At 36.6% G+C, this 16,963-nt stretch overlaps 1 long non-coding RNA gene across 14 annotated transcripts in view; it reads left to right on the top strand.

The window, feature by feature from the left end:
• LOC105871432 (uncharacterized) overlaps positions 1–16,963 on the top strand; it is a 175,555-nt gene that overhangs the window by 27,282 nt on the left and 131,310 nt on the right. The window contains exon 6 of one of the 14 annotated variants that reach the window (XR_012915972.1): positions 8,809–8,926. The exons of the other annotated variants lie outside the window; for them this stretch is intronic. This is a non-coding gene — a long non-coding RNA (uncharacterized LOC105871432). The remainder of the gene's footprint in view (positions 1–8,808; positions 8,927–16,963) is intronic. 14 annotated transcript variants of the gene reach the window in all.

Here is a 16,963-nt window from a genome sequence, read left to right as displayed (position 1 = left end):
GATCCTACACATCTGATAAGGGGCTGATAACTAGAATATACTTAGAACTCACGAAAATCAGCAAGAAAAAAATCAAACAACCTTATCAAGAAGTGGGCAAAGGACTTGAACAGAAACTTTTCTAAAGCAGACAGAAGAATGGCCAACAAACATGAAAAAATGTTCTACATCTCTAATAATCAGGGAAACGCAAATCAAAACCACAATGAGATTTCACTTAACTCCAGTGAGAATGGCCTTTATCAAAGAGTCCTGAAAAAACAAATGCTGGCGTGGATGCAGAGAGAGAGGAACACTCCTACACTGCTGGTGGGACTGGAAACTAGTTCAACCTCTGTGGAAAGCAATATGGAGATACCTTAAAGCGATACAAGCGGATCTATCATTTGAGCCAGCAATCCCATTACAGGGCATCAACCAAAAAGACCTAATGACACTCTACAAATGGACCACCTGCACTCGAATGTTTATAGCAGCACAATTCATAATTGCAAGGCTGTAGAAACAGCCAAAGTGCCCATCAATTGAAGAGTAGATTAGTAAAATGTGGTATATGTATACCATGGAGTACTATTCAGCTCTAAGAAACAATGGTGATATAGGACATCTTGTATTTTCCTGGTTAGAGCTGGAACCCATACTACTAAGTAAAGTATCCCAAGAATGGAAAAGCAAGCACCACATATACTCACCAGCAAACTGGTATTAAATGAGCATTAAATGAGCAGCACCTAAGTGGACACATAAGAACTACAGTAATAGGGTATTGGGCAGATGGGAGAGGGGAGGGGGCAGGTATATACATACATAATGAGTGAGATGTGCACTATCTTGGGGATGGTCAAGCTGGAAACTCAGACTTGTTGGGGCACGGGGGGAAAGGGCATTATTTGAAACCATAAAATTTGTACCCCCATAATATTCTGAAATTTTAAAAAAGTTATAAACAAAAAAAGCATATTTTGAGGTGATAGAACAGCACATGTGCTTTCTGGGGGATTTCGTATACAACAAAAGTCTGGACCCCGTTGCCTTGAGCAAGGAGAACAAATGGAGAAGCATTGGCGGTCACCCTACTAAGCCAAGAAGAGTCATATCATTTCCTAGGGGAGCAGAGGCAGACACAAAGGACACAAAAAATTATGAGGAAGGTCAGATCAGCTTCTCTGGGCCCAGAGGTAGCAAAGACAGTGACTTGCATCTGCTTTCTCCTGCCTAAGGCAAAGGCCCTACTCCTCTCTCAGTTCTCTTGGTGAGGTGGGAGGAGGAGGGTGAGGGGTGCTTATCTCTTCCTTGGTTCTCCCAGAGGATGCTTAGGTCCTTGAAGCCTAGCAGTACTCCTCATACTTAACAATTGTTCTCCTCTGTCAACGCTGTATAAGAGTTCCAGGTGAAAAATATCTAGTAAGCCTGACAAGATGGCCATTGTGTTGGTGCTAAATATTGTCAAATCCGTGCTTCTTATTCCCAACTTGGTGAATATTTCTAGGATTACTTGAGAATTGCTGCAAAAGTGAGAACTGTTCTGGTTCCCCTCTTCTACTGTCCTCACTCTGTCAGCACTTGGCTTGTTAGAGTAGTGAAAGATGATTTAGTCTCGTGCTTAGATGTGAGCTTCCTGTGACAGAAAATGTTTCACAATTGGGAAATTGGTTCACCTTTTGACAAGTCAGTTGGACAACATCAGTTAACATTTGATGTGTCATACACTTTGTTCAGAGACTGCCTTCCCAAAGTGATCACACAGTTACACTTCCACAGGAAAGTAGAGAGGTGGGGCTAAAGAGGACCATTGAAATTTCTTTTGTAAGGGTGAGGGTGGGAAGAAGAAAAGGGTCCATTTTCCAGATTCCCTTCAGCTATATAGCAGGTAGTCTTTTTAAGCCTTTGGAAAGATTGAAATCCATTCTCCAAGTCCTTATTAGGGGAACTGCCTACACCTTTGATTTAGGGAAGAAAATGCAAAATGTTGTAACTTTGGGATTAAACCATTCTAGTTGGCTAATACCAAAAAATTGAAAGGAAAAATTAAGTCTGACATTATTTGTCTCTTACATACATGGTTAATTCAAGTTGTACCCATAAAAATATGGATTCAGAAGAGTGAATAGGCATGAAGGAATTATCTGGAAAGTTCAAACTTTGTAATTAATAGTGTGTAACTTTCTAGAGTGATATTTCCAATGGCTTGCCTTCAAGTTTTACTTATAATTGTCTGAAGTCTGGAAATGTCGAAAATGAGAAAAGCTGACATTTGAAATTAAAAAAGATCAAGAAACAAACATCATCACAATATAAAATTGAGCAAATAACATATTACAAGATGTATTTTTCTTAAAACATGTGCATTTCTACAATTATGCAAGATATTAAGATTATTTTAATTTTTATGCAAACACAATGCTATTTCCAAATTCTCCTTAACAGAAAATCCCGCTTTCTGAAGCATATTGAATGACATGACAAGGCTTATGTGGTTTAGAACCTGATAAAACTATGATAGAAAGAAGCAACTCAAGTTACAAGGATATTTTACATGTATCCTGTAAGTAAAAATTAATACTGATAAATCCTGACAACCTGTCCACATATGCCCACACATACACGATTAAATAGTAAATACAAAAGAGCCGAATGCAAGAGATCAAACATCAGTGAACTATCAAACTTTCAAGATTATGATTACTTTACTTCTAGGTATTTGCTCCATTTACTGATTCTTTTCCAGATATATGTTATTCTTATGATTTGATTAACAGTTGAAGAATTCTGTGAAATTTAACCCTAAAAAACTATATCATATTCCCCATGTATATTAATCCTATAGGAAGTGCCCCCTGTCCAATGTTGTGTCAAGAATTCAGGGCATCAAACTCCATGTATAGTGTGACCAGGATGGAGCTGAAGAAGAGAAATGGAAATGTTTACTCTGTGTGTGCATTAGCATTGTGCTCTGGAATATGGGGATGTAGGAATATGAGATGTAGGCTAAATTTATTTTTTCCTTTTTGTTTTTTTTTTTTTTTTTAGACAAAATCTCACTCTGTTGCCCAGGCTAGAATGCCATGGCTTCAGCCTAGCTCACAACAACCTCAAACTGCTGGGCTCAAGCAATCCTTTTGCCTCAGCCACCTAGGTAGCTCCGAGTATAGGTATGTACCAGCATTCCCGGCTAACTGTTTTTTCTATATATTTTTAATTATCTGGCTAATTTCTTTCTATTTTTTAGTAGAGAGGGGGTCTCGCTCTTGCTCAGGTTGGTTTCAGACTCCGGCCTTGGCCTCCCAGAGTGCTAGAATTACAGGCCTGAGCCACCTCATCTTTCCTTGGCTAAATCTATTTATTTAAATAGCATCAGTTAGTATAAACAGTTGTATATCACATTTATAATATTTAAACCAATATATTCATTAAGCTGCTAATATTGGACTCCTGGGGAAAGTGGGATTTGAGATAAAGTGTTTCCATTTGTTCTTTTTTTTTTTTTTCTGAGACAGAGTCTCGCTTTGTTGACCAGGCTAGAGTGAGTGCCCTGGCTTCAGCCTAGCTCACAGCAACCTCAAACTCCTGGCTCAAGCAATCCTGCTGCCTCAGCCTCCCAAGTAGCTGGGACTACAGGCATGCGCCCTCATGCCTGGCTAATTTTTTTCTATATATATTAATTGGCCAATTAATTTCTTTATAGTAGAGACAGGGTCTTTCTCTTGCTCAGGCTGGTTTTGAACTCCTTACCTCCAGCGATCTGCCCGCCTCAGCCTCCCAGAGTGCTAGGATTACAGGCGTGAGCCATCGCGCCCGCCCTCCATTTGTTCTTGATAGGTGTGTATTCTTGGTAGATTTTTTTAAGAAGCTGATAATATATGTGTGATTTGAGAAAGAACCCACAGCTTCTTTCAAAGACAGGTGCAGAAGAAATTATTGGTGAAAACTTGATCTGTTGGCTGTTTGAGAACTAATATATTTATATCTCTAATTGATCACAGAAAAGAGGTGGATTCAAGACACGTGTATTTTTCAAAAACCCTTGTGTGCTTGATTTGAGTGTACCTTGTGACCTCAGTGCACTTCTTTAAACATGGCTAATGTGTCTGGTTATTTTGTAAACAGGTGTGCTTTAATTCTAAGAATTGTAAAAATATAGAGAGAGGCAACATTAAAAATATTGAATATTCTAAGGAGTAGTAAATGATCTTTTCAAAGACCTCAAATTATAATGTGAGGAACGCATGTCTGTACACTTTAGGTACAAGGCAACCAGGACTTTATGTAAAAAATATATATGGATAGGAAAGATATAAGAATGTATCGCAAAGTATTTTACAAGTTATTTCTTCTAGTTTTGATCGAAATATTTATTTTTGGCTTTATGGCTTTTTACTTTGTGAAAATCAATAAATTTTAATTATTTACTTAATAAAATTTAATAAATTTTAGGAATTCAAATTCTTAACATGTGAAAAGGTTGCCAACAGCAAGTGTTACTTTTGTAATTCCTTAGAGGAGAAACTCCTTTCTAGAATACAGTATAGAGAAATTTCCAGCTAGGGACAGCATATGTTGATATGGGAGTATGCAATTTACATGAGGTGGTACAGAAGACTTTGTATAAATCTACACCCAGTATGAGTCAAAATGTAATTACAGTGAAATAAATGTGCTCGTACATGTGTAAACAATGTGTAGTATATTAAATATACTACATGGAAAATATATAATAAATGGCGTAATACAAAGCATTTTTCATAATTTAGTCAAAATGAATACTTAACAATTTTACATAATATTGTCATGTTGCTCAAAAATCAGGTGAGACTATTTCTTATGCAACCTATAATTTACATACATCCAATTTTAATATTTGTAATTTTATATATTAAATTTAATATAAATTTATTGTTGTATATGGTAATAAATATAACATTTTGTGTGGATTGAAAGGAGTGGAAGGATGTAATCCAAAATGTTATCAGTGGTCTTAATAGTTTTTAAGACAGTGCTTTACTGTTTATCAGTGCATGGTTATTTCCCAATCCTTGGCAAACATTCTGTCTTAGTCACTAATGAGAAAATGGTTTTGAGGCTTATTTCTTAAGAGATAAATGATAATACAAACCCTATCCCCAACCACCCCAGTAAATACCCAATAGTCATAGGAAGCAATGAAAGGTCATTTAATGACATGAGAAAATGCTTGTCTTTTAATGGTAAATGAAATAACAAGACATAACTCTTGACTATCCTCTGATTGGAATTATGTATCCTGCCATGTAGGGTATTGTATGGCATATATAGTGATGAGAACCCTGTTGGTGCTTCTCTTAAGACTCTAGCTATGGCTGCCAACAATTCAATACTTACCCGCTGAGATCTTTATCCAGAAAATGTGGAATTTATTGGGAGCCTAAGAGATGGATGAGCTAGGCAAGGACATGAGTATTGGTATTTAGTGATGTCCTCCAAGCCTTGAGTTTTTCAGCATTTTCTTTTTTTGTTTAGGCTTAGATTCTTCAGACTTGCACCACAGAAGCAGACAACTTGATAACCTGGGTAAATGCTAGAAGTGTAATGCTGAATAAACAAGACCAAAATTCGTAAGGCAAGGCCCTTTGGAAATTTAATTCTTAAATGAAGAATAGGCCTGATAAGAGTTGATTTAGGCCTCAGTTGAGTTTTAGATAGAAACCAAAGGCAAAAGTGCCACAGCCTTATTAAGTTTCCTGAAGAGGGGAAAAATGTAAGGCTACATTTCCTGGTTCTTTTATGTCTTGATGGCGTTTTTTCGGACAGAACGGGCGGGAGAAGAGGGCCTAGGGAGCAGAACTTGTTATCATATATGGAGTGCTACTGCCATCGTGCGGAAATAGTTTTCAAACACAGCATGCCATATTGCTTCATCCCTTTGAGAACTTTGGATTTCGAAGGTTTCTTTCAGCAGAGACACTGAGTAGGCCCTGGCATGCAACTGGGCCACTCTGGCTTCTCTTTAGTTATTATTCTTCCAGGTCTGGATATAGGATTAATGCTGGTATGACAAAGGCAATGTAAAGGTATCAGCGATTGTTATTGAGGGGCCGAACTGAGTCCAGGCACAGGAAGTTGTTGGGTGGGGCTTCGGTTGAGGACACCTCCCAGAGACCATGGCAGGTCACGTGACCTCTGGTTTCCGGTTCCTGCCCCTCAGAGCATGGTAAATGTCAGTTCACCTTGTTCTGGAGTGATAGTATTTGGTCTTCTTGTGGTAGCAGCATCACAGTGCACAAAACAGGTTATTTCGAGGTGATAGAACAGCATATATGCTTTCTGAGGGATTTCGTCCAGAACAGAAGGCTGGATCCCTTTGACTTGAGGAAGGAGAAAAAAGCATTGGTGGCCACCCTTGTAAGCAAAGAATAGCCATACCCTGTGCTGGGGGAGCAGAGGCAGGTACAATTGAGGCAAAATGTATGATGAAGGCAGAAGGGATTCTGTGGGCCAAAAGGTAGCAAAGACAGTGACTTCCATCTGCTTTCTCCTGCCTAAGGCAAAAGCTCTATTCCCCTCTCAATTCTCTTGGTGAGGTTGGAGGGGGAACCTGAGGGGTGCTTATCTCTAAGTTGTTCTCCCAGAGGATGCTGAGATCCTTGAAGCCTAGCAGTGCTCCTCATACTTAACAAATAATGTCCTCTGTCACCGCTGTATAAGAGTTCTAGGTGAAGATACCTAGTAAGCGTAGCGAGATGGCCATTGTTTTGGTGCTTAATATTCTGAAATCCGTGCTTCTTGTTCCCAACTTGGGGAAGTATGTCTAGGATTACTTGGGATTTACTGCAGAACTGAGAAGCAATCTGGTGCCCCTCTTCTACTGTCCTCACTCTGTCAGCATTTGACCTCTTAGAGTAGTGGAATATGATTTAGTCTTATGCTCAAATGTCAGCTTCCTGTGACAGAAAATGTGTAACAATTTCTTTTTTTTGTATTCAAACTGAAAGCAAGAGGATTAAGGGAATTAAATACCAAATTCACAAAAGAGGAATTCCAACTGTTTATTAAATAAATAAAAATGTACTCAAATTTACTAGGGTTTAAGAAGCAGTAATTTTCAACAAACATTGTGCTTATGCATACACTAATTTATAAATACATGTACCAATATTTACACATACTTACATATGTGCAGGCATACTGGTTATATATGTATTTATATATACAGGAATGTTATTCTAGTGCATTTCTATAATATATGATCACTACCTCAACTTTGCTTACCCAGGTGGAGTTATAACATCTGCTGGTAAGTGTCTAGCGAATATTACAAGGACCTTGGGTTTTCTAGGGATATTGGCCTTTCTGGTATCCTTGCCTGGGTCTAGCTGTCCTTGAGTATGTTATTTGTTGAGATCAGCCAAGGAGGGGTTAGAAACACTAGAGAAAGCATGTCTCAATGGTCTCAAGTAACCTATGAAGGTATATGATGACCTCTGACCTCTTCAGCCTACTTTATCTAATTAGTTAACAGAGGTATGAAGACAGTACACCACATCTGGAGTTAGAACTTTGGATGACAAAGAGGAAGCCTTATCTTTTGAATTTCTCATGCTCAAGAATGTTGTATTCACACACATTTTGATTTTCATTAAGACATTGCATCTGCCCAGGGAGTAGATGGAAGCACAAAGCAATAGCACCTTGCTAAGTCCCAGGAATTCAAGCATGGCACCAGGACCACTCACAAGATACTGTAACTATTGCTGACTCTGAATACTGATCAAACTTTGACACTCATCTCAGATCAAAAGCTTTTTCAAATTGAAAAGGTAAAGGGGAAACCACCCATTGAGAAATGTGGCAAATGGCTAAGTCACCTTTCCGTATTTCATAGAGTCTCAAATTCACCAGTACTGAAGTGAATTGCAATTCAGTAAGTTCTTTCATAATGCCCCTCAGTCTTCCTCAAAACCTTAAGCAAATCACTTGAGAATGAAGCCATGGATATCACTGTTTGTGTAATGATTTGTAGAATTGGACAAGCTTCTACCAGTTGAGAAGTATTGTTAATTGGTTCACTGTTTCAAAGGTCCGTTGGTCTACATTAGTTAGAATTTGACATGTCATACCCTTTGTCCAGAGACTGCCTTCCCAAAGTGATCACACAGCTACATGTCCACAGGAAGATAGAGAGGTGGCTCTAAAGAGAATCACTGAAATTTCTTTTGCAATGATGAGGGTGGGAAGAAGAAAAGAGTCTATTTTCAAGATTCCGTTCAGCTATAGAAGGTAGTCTTCTTAAGCCTTTGGGAAGATCGAAATCCATTCTCCAAGTCTTTATTAGGGGAACTGTCTACACCTTTGATTTAGGAAAGAAAATGGGAAATGTTGTAACTTTGGGATTAAACCATTCTAGTTTGCTAATACCAAAAAATTGAAATGAAAAATTAAGTCTGACTGACTATTCCTTATATACATGGTTAATTCAAGTTGTACACAAATAATATGGATTCAAAAAAGTGAATTGATGCAAAGGAATTATCTGGAAAGTTCTTGACCTTGCAGTTAACAGTGTGTAACTTTCTAGAGTGATGTTTCCAATGGCTTGCCTTCAAGTTTTACGAATAATGCTCTGAAGTCTTGAAATGTTGAAAATGAGAAAAGTTTATATTTGAAATTTTAAAAAGATCAAAAAGCAATCATCCAAATATATAATTGAGAAAATAACATATTAGAAGATGTATTTTTCTTTAAAACATGTGCATTTGTACATACATCCAAGATATAAAGATTCTTTTTAATTTTTATGTTAACGGAATGCAATTTCCAAATTCTCCTTAACAGAAAATCCAGCTTTCTGAAGCGTATTGAATGAAATGACAAGGCTTATGTGGTTTAGGGCCTGAAAAAACTATGATAGAAAGACGCAATTCAAGTTACAAGGATATTTTACATGTATCATGTAAGTAAAAATTCATACTGATAAATCCTGACAACCTGTCCATATATGCCCACATATACACAATAGTATATATGAAAGAGCAGAATGCAAGAGATCAAATATCAGTGAAATATCTTTAAACTTTCAAGATTATCATTACTTTACTGCTTTGTATTTGCTTCAGTTACTGATTCTTTTACACAAATATGTTATTGTTATGATTTGATAAATAGTAGAAAAATGCTATGAAATTTAACTCTACAAACCTATCATGTTTCCCATGTATAGTTAATCTATTAGGATGTGCCCACTGTCCAATGTTGAGTCAAGAATTCGGGACATCAAAGTCCATGTATAGTGTGACCAGGATGGATCTGAAGAAGAGAAAGGAAATGTTTATTTTGTGTGTGCGCTAGCATTGTGCTCTAGAATATGGGGAATATATTGATGAGGTGTAGGATAAATCTATCTTTTTTCTTTTTCTTTTTTTTCTGAGACACTATCTCGCTCTATTGCCAGGGCTTGAGTGTCATGGTGTCAAACTAGGTCAGAGCCTCCTCACAGTGCTGGGCTCAAGCAATCCTTTGCCTCAACCTCCTGAGTATTTGGGACCTCAGGCATGCATCACAATACACAGCGAAGTTTTTTTTATGTATTTTTAATTGTCCGGCTAATTTTTTTCTATTTTTCAGTTTAGACTAGGTCTTGCTTTTGCTCAGGTTGGTTTAGAACTCCTTACCTCCAGCGATCTTCGCGCCTGGACCTACCCGTGTGGTAGAATTACAGGCCTGAGCCATTGGGCCCTGCCCAGGTTAAATCTATTTAATTATATAGTTCCAGGTAGTATGAACAGTTATATATCACTTTTTAAATATTTAAAGCAATATATTCATTGAGCTGCTAGTATTGGACTCCTGGGGAAAGTGGGATTTGAGATAAAGTGTTTCCATTTGTTCTTGATAGGTTGTGTATTCTTGATAGATTTTTACAGAAGCTTATAATATATTTGTAATTTGAGAAACAACCCAGAATATATAGGTTCAGAAGAAATTATTTGTGAAAACTTGATCTGTTAGCTGTTTGAGACCTAATATGTTTATATCTCTAATTGATCACAGTAAACAGGTAGATTCAAGACATCCATGTTTTTTAAAAATTCCTTGTCTGCTTGATTGAGTGTAGCTTGTGACCTGAGTGCACTTCTTTTTACATGGCTAATGTGTCTAGTTATTTTGTAAAGAGGTATGCTTTGATTGTAATAAATGTAAAAATATATAGAGAGGCAACATTAAAAATATTGCATATTCTAATGAGTAGTTACTGAACTTTTCAAAGTCCTAAAAGTATAATCTGAGGAAAGCATGTCTGAACAGTTGAGGTACAAGGTAACTGGGACTTTGTATTAAAATATATATGGATAGGGAAGATATAAGAACGCATGGCAAAGAATTTTTAAAGCTATTGCTTCTAGTTTTGATTGCGATGTTTATTTTTGGCTTTATGATTTTTTAAATTGTGAAATTTAATAAATTTTAATTATTTATTAAGTAAAATTTAATACATTTTATGTATTTAAATTTAAACTCTTAAAATGTGAAAAGGTTACCAATAGCAAGTGTTACTTTTGTAATTCTTGGGAAGAGAAACTTCTTTCTAGAATATAGTATAAAGGAATTTCCAGGTAGGAAAAAATATGTTGATATGTGACCATGCAATTTACATAAGGTGATACGGAAGACTTTTTATAAAAGTACACCCATTATGTGTCAAAATGTAATTAAAGGGAAATAAATGTGCACGTACATGTGTACACAATGTGTAGCATATTAAGCATACTACAAGTAAAATATATAATAAATGGGGAAATAAAAAGCATTTTTCATGATTTAGTAAAAGTGAACACTTAACAATTTTATATAATATTGTCAAATTGCCCTAAATCATGCGTGACAAGTCCTTATGCAAACTATAATGTACCAAACATCCAACTTTAATATATATAATTTTATATATTAAATTTAATATAAATTTATTGTTATGTATGGGGATAAATATAACAATTTGGGTATGTTGAAAGGAATGGAAGCATGAAATCCAAAAACTTATCAGTGGTCTTAATACTTTTCATGACAGTGCTTTACTGTTTATCATACCATGGTTATTTCCAAATTCTTGGGAAAGATTCTGTCTTAGTTACTAATGAGAAAATGGTTTTGAGCCTTATTTCTTAAGAGATAAATGATAATACAAACCCTCTCCCCAATCACCCCACCAAATACCCAGTAATCATAGGAAGCAATCAAAGGTCATTTAATGACATGACAAAATGCTTGTCTTTAAAGGTAAACAAAATAACAAGAAATAACTCTTGAGTATGCTCTGATTGGAATTATATATCTGCCATGTAGGGCACTATATGGCACATATAGTGATGAGAACCCTCTGAGTGCTTCTCTTAAGACTGTCCATGGCTGCCAACAATTCAACACTTATGGCTTAGGTCTTTATGCAGAAAATATGGAATTCATTGGGAGCCTGAGAGATGGAAAAGCCACGCAAAGACATGTGGATTGGTATTTAGTGATGTCCTCCAAGCCTTGAGTTTTCAGCATTTTATATTTCTGTTTAGGCTTAGATTCTTGAGACATGGACTGCAGAAGCAGACAACTTGATAACTTGGGAAAATGCTTGAATTGTAATGCTGAATGAATAACAAAACTGGTAAGGCAAGGCCTTTTGGAAATTTAATTCTCAAATAAAGAATACTCTTGATAAGAGTGGTGTATTTAGGGCTCAGTTAAGTTTCAGATGGAAACCAAAGGCAAAAGTGCAGCAGCCTGATGAAGTTTCCTGAAGCTAGGCAAAATGGAAGGCTACCATATTTCCTGGTTCTTCTATGTCTTGATGGCGTTTTTTCGGAAAGGACGGGCGGGAGAAGAGGGCCTAGGGAGCAATACTTGTCATAGATGGAGCACTACTGCCATCATGCGGAAATAGTTTTCAAACACTGTATGCTCTATCGCTTCATTCCAGTGAGGACTTTTGCTTTAGAAGGGTTTGTTCAGCTGAGAGGCTGAGTAGTTCCTGGCCTGGAATGGGGCCTCTCTGACTTTTCTTGAGTTATTCCAGGAGCTCTGGGTACAGGATTAATGCTGGTATAACAAAGGCGATGTCCAGTTATCAGAGATATTTATTGAGGGGCAGAAAGGAGTCCAGGCAAATGAATTTGTTAGGTGGGGCTTTGGTTGAGGAAACCTCCCAGAGCCCAGTGTGAAACATGTGGCCCTCCTCTCCTGTCCCTGCTCCTAAGAGGATGGTACAGGCCAGTTTATCTTGTTCCTGAGCCATAGAGTTTGGGCTTCTTGTGGTATCAGCATCACAGTGCACAAAACAGGCTACTTTGAGGTGATAGAACAGCACATGTGCTTGCTAGGGAATTTCGTAACAACAAAAGTCTGGACCTCTTTTTCTTGAGGAAGGAGAAAAAATGGAGAAGCATGGGCGGCCACCCTACTAAGCAAAGAAAAGCCATATTATCTGCTGGGGGAGCAGAGGCAGGCACAAAGGAGGCAAAAAATTATGAGGAAGGCCAGAAGGGATTCTCTGGGCCAAAAGGCAGCAAAGACAGTGGCTTGCATCTGCTTTCTCCTGCCTAAGGCAAAGGCTCTATTCTATTCTTAGTTCTCTTAGTGAGGTTGGAGGAGGAGGGTAGGGTTGCTTATGTCGCAGTTGTTCTCCCAGAGGATGCTAAGGTCTTGAAGCCTAGCAGAGCTCCTCATACTTAACAAATGTTCTCTTCTCTCACCCCTGTATAGGAGTTCCATGTGAATATACCTAATAAGCCTGACAAGATGGCGATTGTTTTGGTCCCAAATATTCACAAATCTGTGTTGCTTGTTTCCACCTTGGGGAAGAATGTCTAGGATTACTTGAGATTCGCTGTAAAACTGAGAACCATTCTAGTGCCACTCTTCTACTGTCCTCACTCTGTCAGCATTTGTCCTCTTAGAGTAGTCCAAGATGATTTAGTCTTGTGCTTAGATGTGAGCTTCCTGTGACAGAAAATGCTTAACAATTGTTTTCTGTTGTATTGAAACCAGAGGCAGGATGAGTAAAGGAAGTAAATACCCAATTCATAAAAGAAGAATTCCGACTGATTATTAAAAAAAGGAAAAAGAACTCAAATTTACTAGTGTTTAAGCATAAATTGTCAACATTGTGCTTATGTATATGCTAGTTTATAAATACATGTATCAATATTTGCACATATATATGTCTGTGCATGCAGAATGGTTATATATGTATTTATATATACACAAATGTTATCCTAGTGCACTTCTGTAATATATGATCACCACCTGAACTCTGCTTACTCAGGTGGACTTATAACATCTGCCAGTAAGTGTCTAGCAAATATTACAAGGACCATGGCGTTTGTGGGGAAATTGGCTTTTCTGGAGTCCTTGCCTGGCTCTAGTTGTTCTTGAGAATGTTATAGCTTGAGAAAAGCCAAGAAGGGTTTGGAGACACTGGAGAAATCATGTCTCAATGGTCTCAAGTAACCTATGAAGGTATACGATGACCTCTGACCTCTTCAGGCTACTTCAGCTAAGCAGGTGACAGAGAGAAACCTTTTATCAGATGAGTTAAACTGCCTGTTTTTCAGTAATAGTTTAACTAGACCATATGGTAGACTAGGGAAACCAGATGTATGAAGACAGTGCACCACATCTGGAGTTAGAACTATGGGTGACAAAGAGGAAGCCCTAGCCCTGGAACTTCTAAATTTCCAGAATGTTGCATTCACACACATTTTGATTTTCATAAAGACCTTGCATCTGGCCAGCAAGTAGAGGGAAGCACAAAGCAATAGCACCTTACTAAGTCCCAGGAATTCAAGCATGGCACCAGGACCATTCACAAAATACTGTAACTATTGCTAACCTTACATACTGTCTGAATTATGACACTCATCGCAGATCAAAAGCTGTTTCAAAATGAAAAGCTATAGGGAAACCACTAAGCTTGAAAAGTTGCAAATGGCTAAGTCACCACTTTGTATTATCAGACAGTCTCAGATTCACCAGTATTGAAGTGAATTGCAATTCAATAAGTTCTTCCATAATGCCCCTCACTCTTCCTCATAACCTTGAGCAAGTCACTTGAGAATGAAGCGATTGAGATCACTGTGTAATGGTTTATAGAATTGGACAAGGTCCTACCAGGTGAGATATAATGTTAATTAGTTCACTTTTTCAAAGGTCAATTAGTAAACATCAGTTAGCATTGGGCATGTCATACCCTTTTTCCAGAGACTGCCATCCCAAAGTGATCACACAGTTACACTTCCACAGGAAAATAGAGAGGTGGGGCTAAAGAGGATCATTGAAATTTCTTTTGTAAAGCTGAGGGTGGGAAGAAGAAAAGGGTCCATTTTCCAGATTCCGTTCAGCTATATATCAGGTAATCTTTTTAATCCTTTGAGAAGATTGAAATCCATTCTTCAAGTCTTTATTAGGGGAACTGTCTACACCTTTGATTTGGAATAAAATGCAAAATGTTGTAACTTTGGGATTAAACCATTCTAGTTGGCTAATACCAAAAAATTGAAACAAAAAATTAAGTCTCACTCTCTCTATCCCTTATATACATGGTTAATTCAAGTTGTACACATAAATATATGGATTCAAAAAAGTGAATTGGCGCAAAGGAATTATCTGGAAAGTTCCCAACCTTGCACTTAACAGTGTGTAACTTTCTAGAGTGGTGTTTCCAATGGCTTGCCTTCAAGTTTTACTTATACTTGTCTGAAGTGTTCAAATGCTGAAAATGAGAAAAGCTTACATTTGAAATTTTAATAAGACCAAGAAACAAACATCATCGCAATATATAATTGAGAAAATAACATATTAGAAGGTGTATTTTTCTTTAAAATATGTGCATTTCTACATACATGCAAGATTTAAAGATTGTATTTTTAATTTTTATGCTAACAAAATGCTATTTCCAAATTATCCTTAACAAGAAATCCAGCTTTCTGAAGCTTATTGAATGATATGACAAGGCTTATATGGTTTAGGACCTGAGAAAACTATGATAGACAGAAGTAACTCATAAGGATATTTTCCGTGTATTATGCAGGTAAAAATTCAAACCGATAAATCCTGACAACCTGTCCACATATGCCCACACATACACAATGAAATACTAAATATAAAAGAGCAGAATGCAAGTGATCGAACGTCAGTGAACTATCTATTAAACTTCTCAAGATTATCATTACTTTACTGCTCTGTATTTGCTCCATTTACTGATTCTTTTCTAGATATATGTTATTCTTATGATTTGATTAATAGTAGAACAATACTATGAAATTTAACTCTAAAATCCTATCGTATTTCCCATGTATAGTTAACCAATTAGGAAGTGCCCACTGTCCAATGTTGAGTCAAGAATTCAGGGCATCAAAGTCCATGTATATAATGTGACCAAGATGGATCTGAAGAAGAGAAATGGAAATGTATACTCTGTGCATGGGTTAGCATTGTGCTCCAGAATATGGGGGATATATTGAAGAGATGTAGGCTAAATCTATTTTTTTTTTCTTTTCTTTTTTTTTTTTTTTTTTTTTTGGAGACAGACTCTCTCTGTTGCCATGCTAGAGTTCTGTGGCATCAAACTAGCTAAGAGCCTCCTCAAACTGCTGGGCTCAAGTAATAGGTTTGCCTCATCCTCCTACTCTGGGACTACAAGCATGTACTACAATGCACTGGTAATTTATTGTTTTTTTAATTGTCTGGCTAATTTCTTTCTATTTTTTAGTGTAGACGGGATCTTCCTTTTCCTCAAGTTGGTTTCAAACTCCTGATCTTGAGCGATCTTCCTGCCTTGGCCCCCCAGAGTGCTAGGATTACAGGCCTGAGCCATTGGGCCCTCCCTAGGTTAAATCTATTTGGTTAAATAGCATCAATTATGATGAACAGTTGTATATCACTTTTATAATATTTAAACCAATATATTCATTGAGCTGCTAGTATTGGATTCCTGGGGAAAGTGGGATTTGAGATAAAGTGTTTCCATTTCTTCTTGATAGAGTTTTTCAGAAGCTTTTAATATATTTGTAATTTGAGAAACAACCCAGAACACATAGGTGCAGAAGAAATTATTGGTGAAAACTTGATGTGTTGGCTGTTTTAGACCTAATATGTTTATATCTCTAATTGATCACAGAAAACAGTTGGATTCATGACACCCATGTTTTTAAAAAATTCCTTGTCTGATTAATTGAGTGTAGCTTGTGACCTCAATGCACTTCTTTTTACATGGCTAATGTGTCTGGTTATTTTATATACAGGTATGCTTTAATTCAAAAAATATAAAAATATATAGACAGGCAACATTAAAAATAGTGCATATTCTAAATAGTAGTTAATGAGCTTTTCCAAGACCTAACACTATAATGTGAGGAAAGCATATCTGAACAGTAGAGGTACAAGGTAACTGGGACGTTATATAAAACTATATATGGATATGGAAAATATAATAACGTATGGCAAAGAACTTTAAAAGCTATTTCTTCTAGTTTTGATCGAGATATTGATTTTTGGCCTTATTGTTTTTTAAATTGTGAAATTCAGTAAATTTTAATTATTTAATAAAATTTAATAAATTTTAGGAATTTACATTCTTAAAATGTGAAAAGGTTGCCATCAGGAAGTGTTACTTTTGTAATTCTTGGGAAGAGAAACTTCTTTCTAGAATATAGTATAAAGGAATTTTCAGCTAGGGAAAATATATGTTGATATGGAAGCATGCATAAATTTACATAAGGTGGTACAGCAGACTTTCTATAAAAGTACACCCAGTATGGATCAAAATGTAATTAAAGTGATATAAATGTACACATACATGTGTATACAATGTTTAGTTTATTAAATATACTAGATCAAAATATATAATAAATGGGGCAATACAAAGCATTTTTAATGGTTTAGTAAAAATGAACACTTAATAATAATTTTATATAATATAGTCAAATTGCCCAAAAATCGAGTGTGA

The sequence above is a fragment of the Microcebus murinus genome, chromosome X, assembly GCF_040939455.1.
Source record: "Microcebus murinus isolate Inina chromosome X, M.murinus_Inina_mat1.0, whole genome shotgun sequence".
Taxonomy (NCBI): Eukaryota; Metazoa; Chordata; class Mammalia; order Primates; family Cheirogaleidae; genus Microcebus; species Microcebus murinus.
This window is presented reverse-complemented; position numbering and strand designations above follow the sequence as displayed.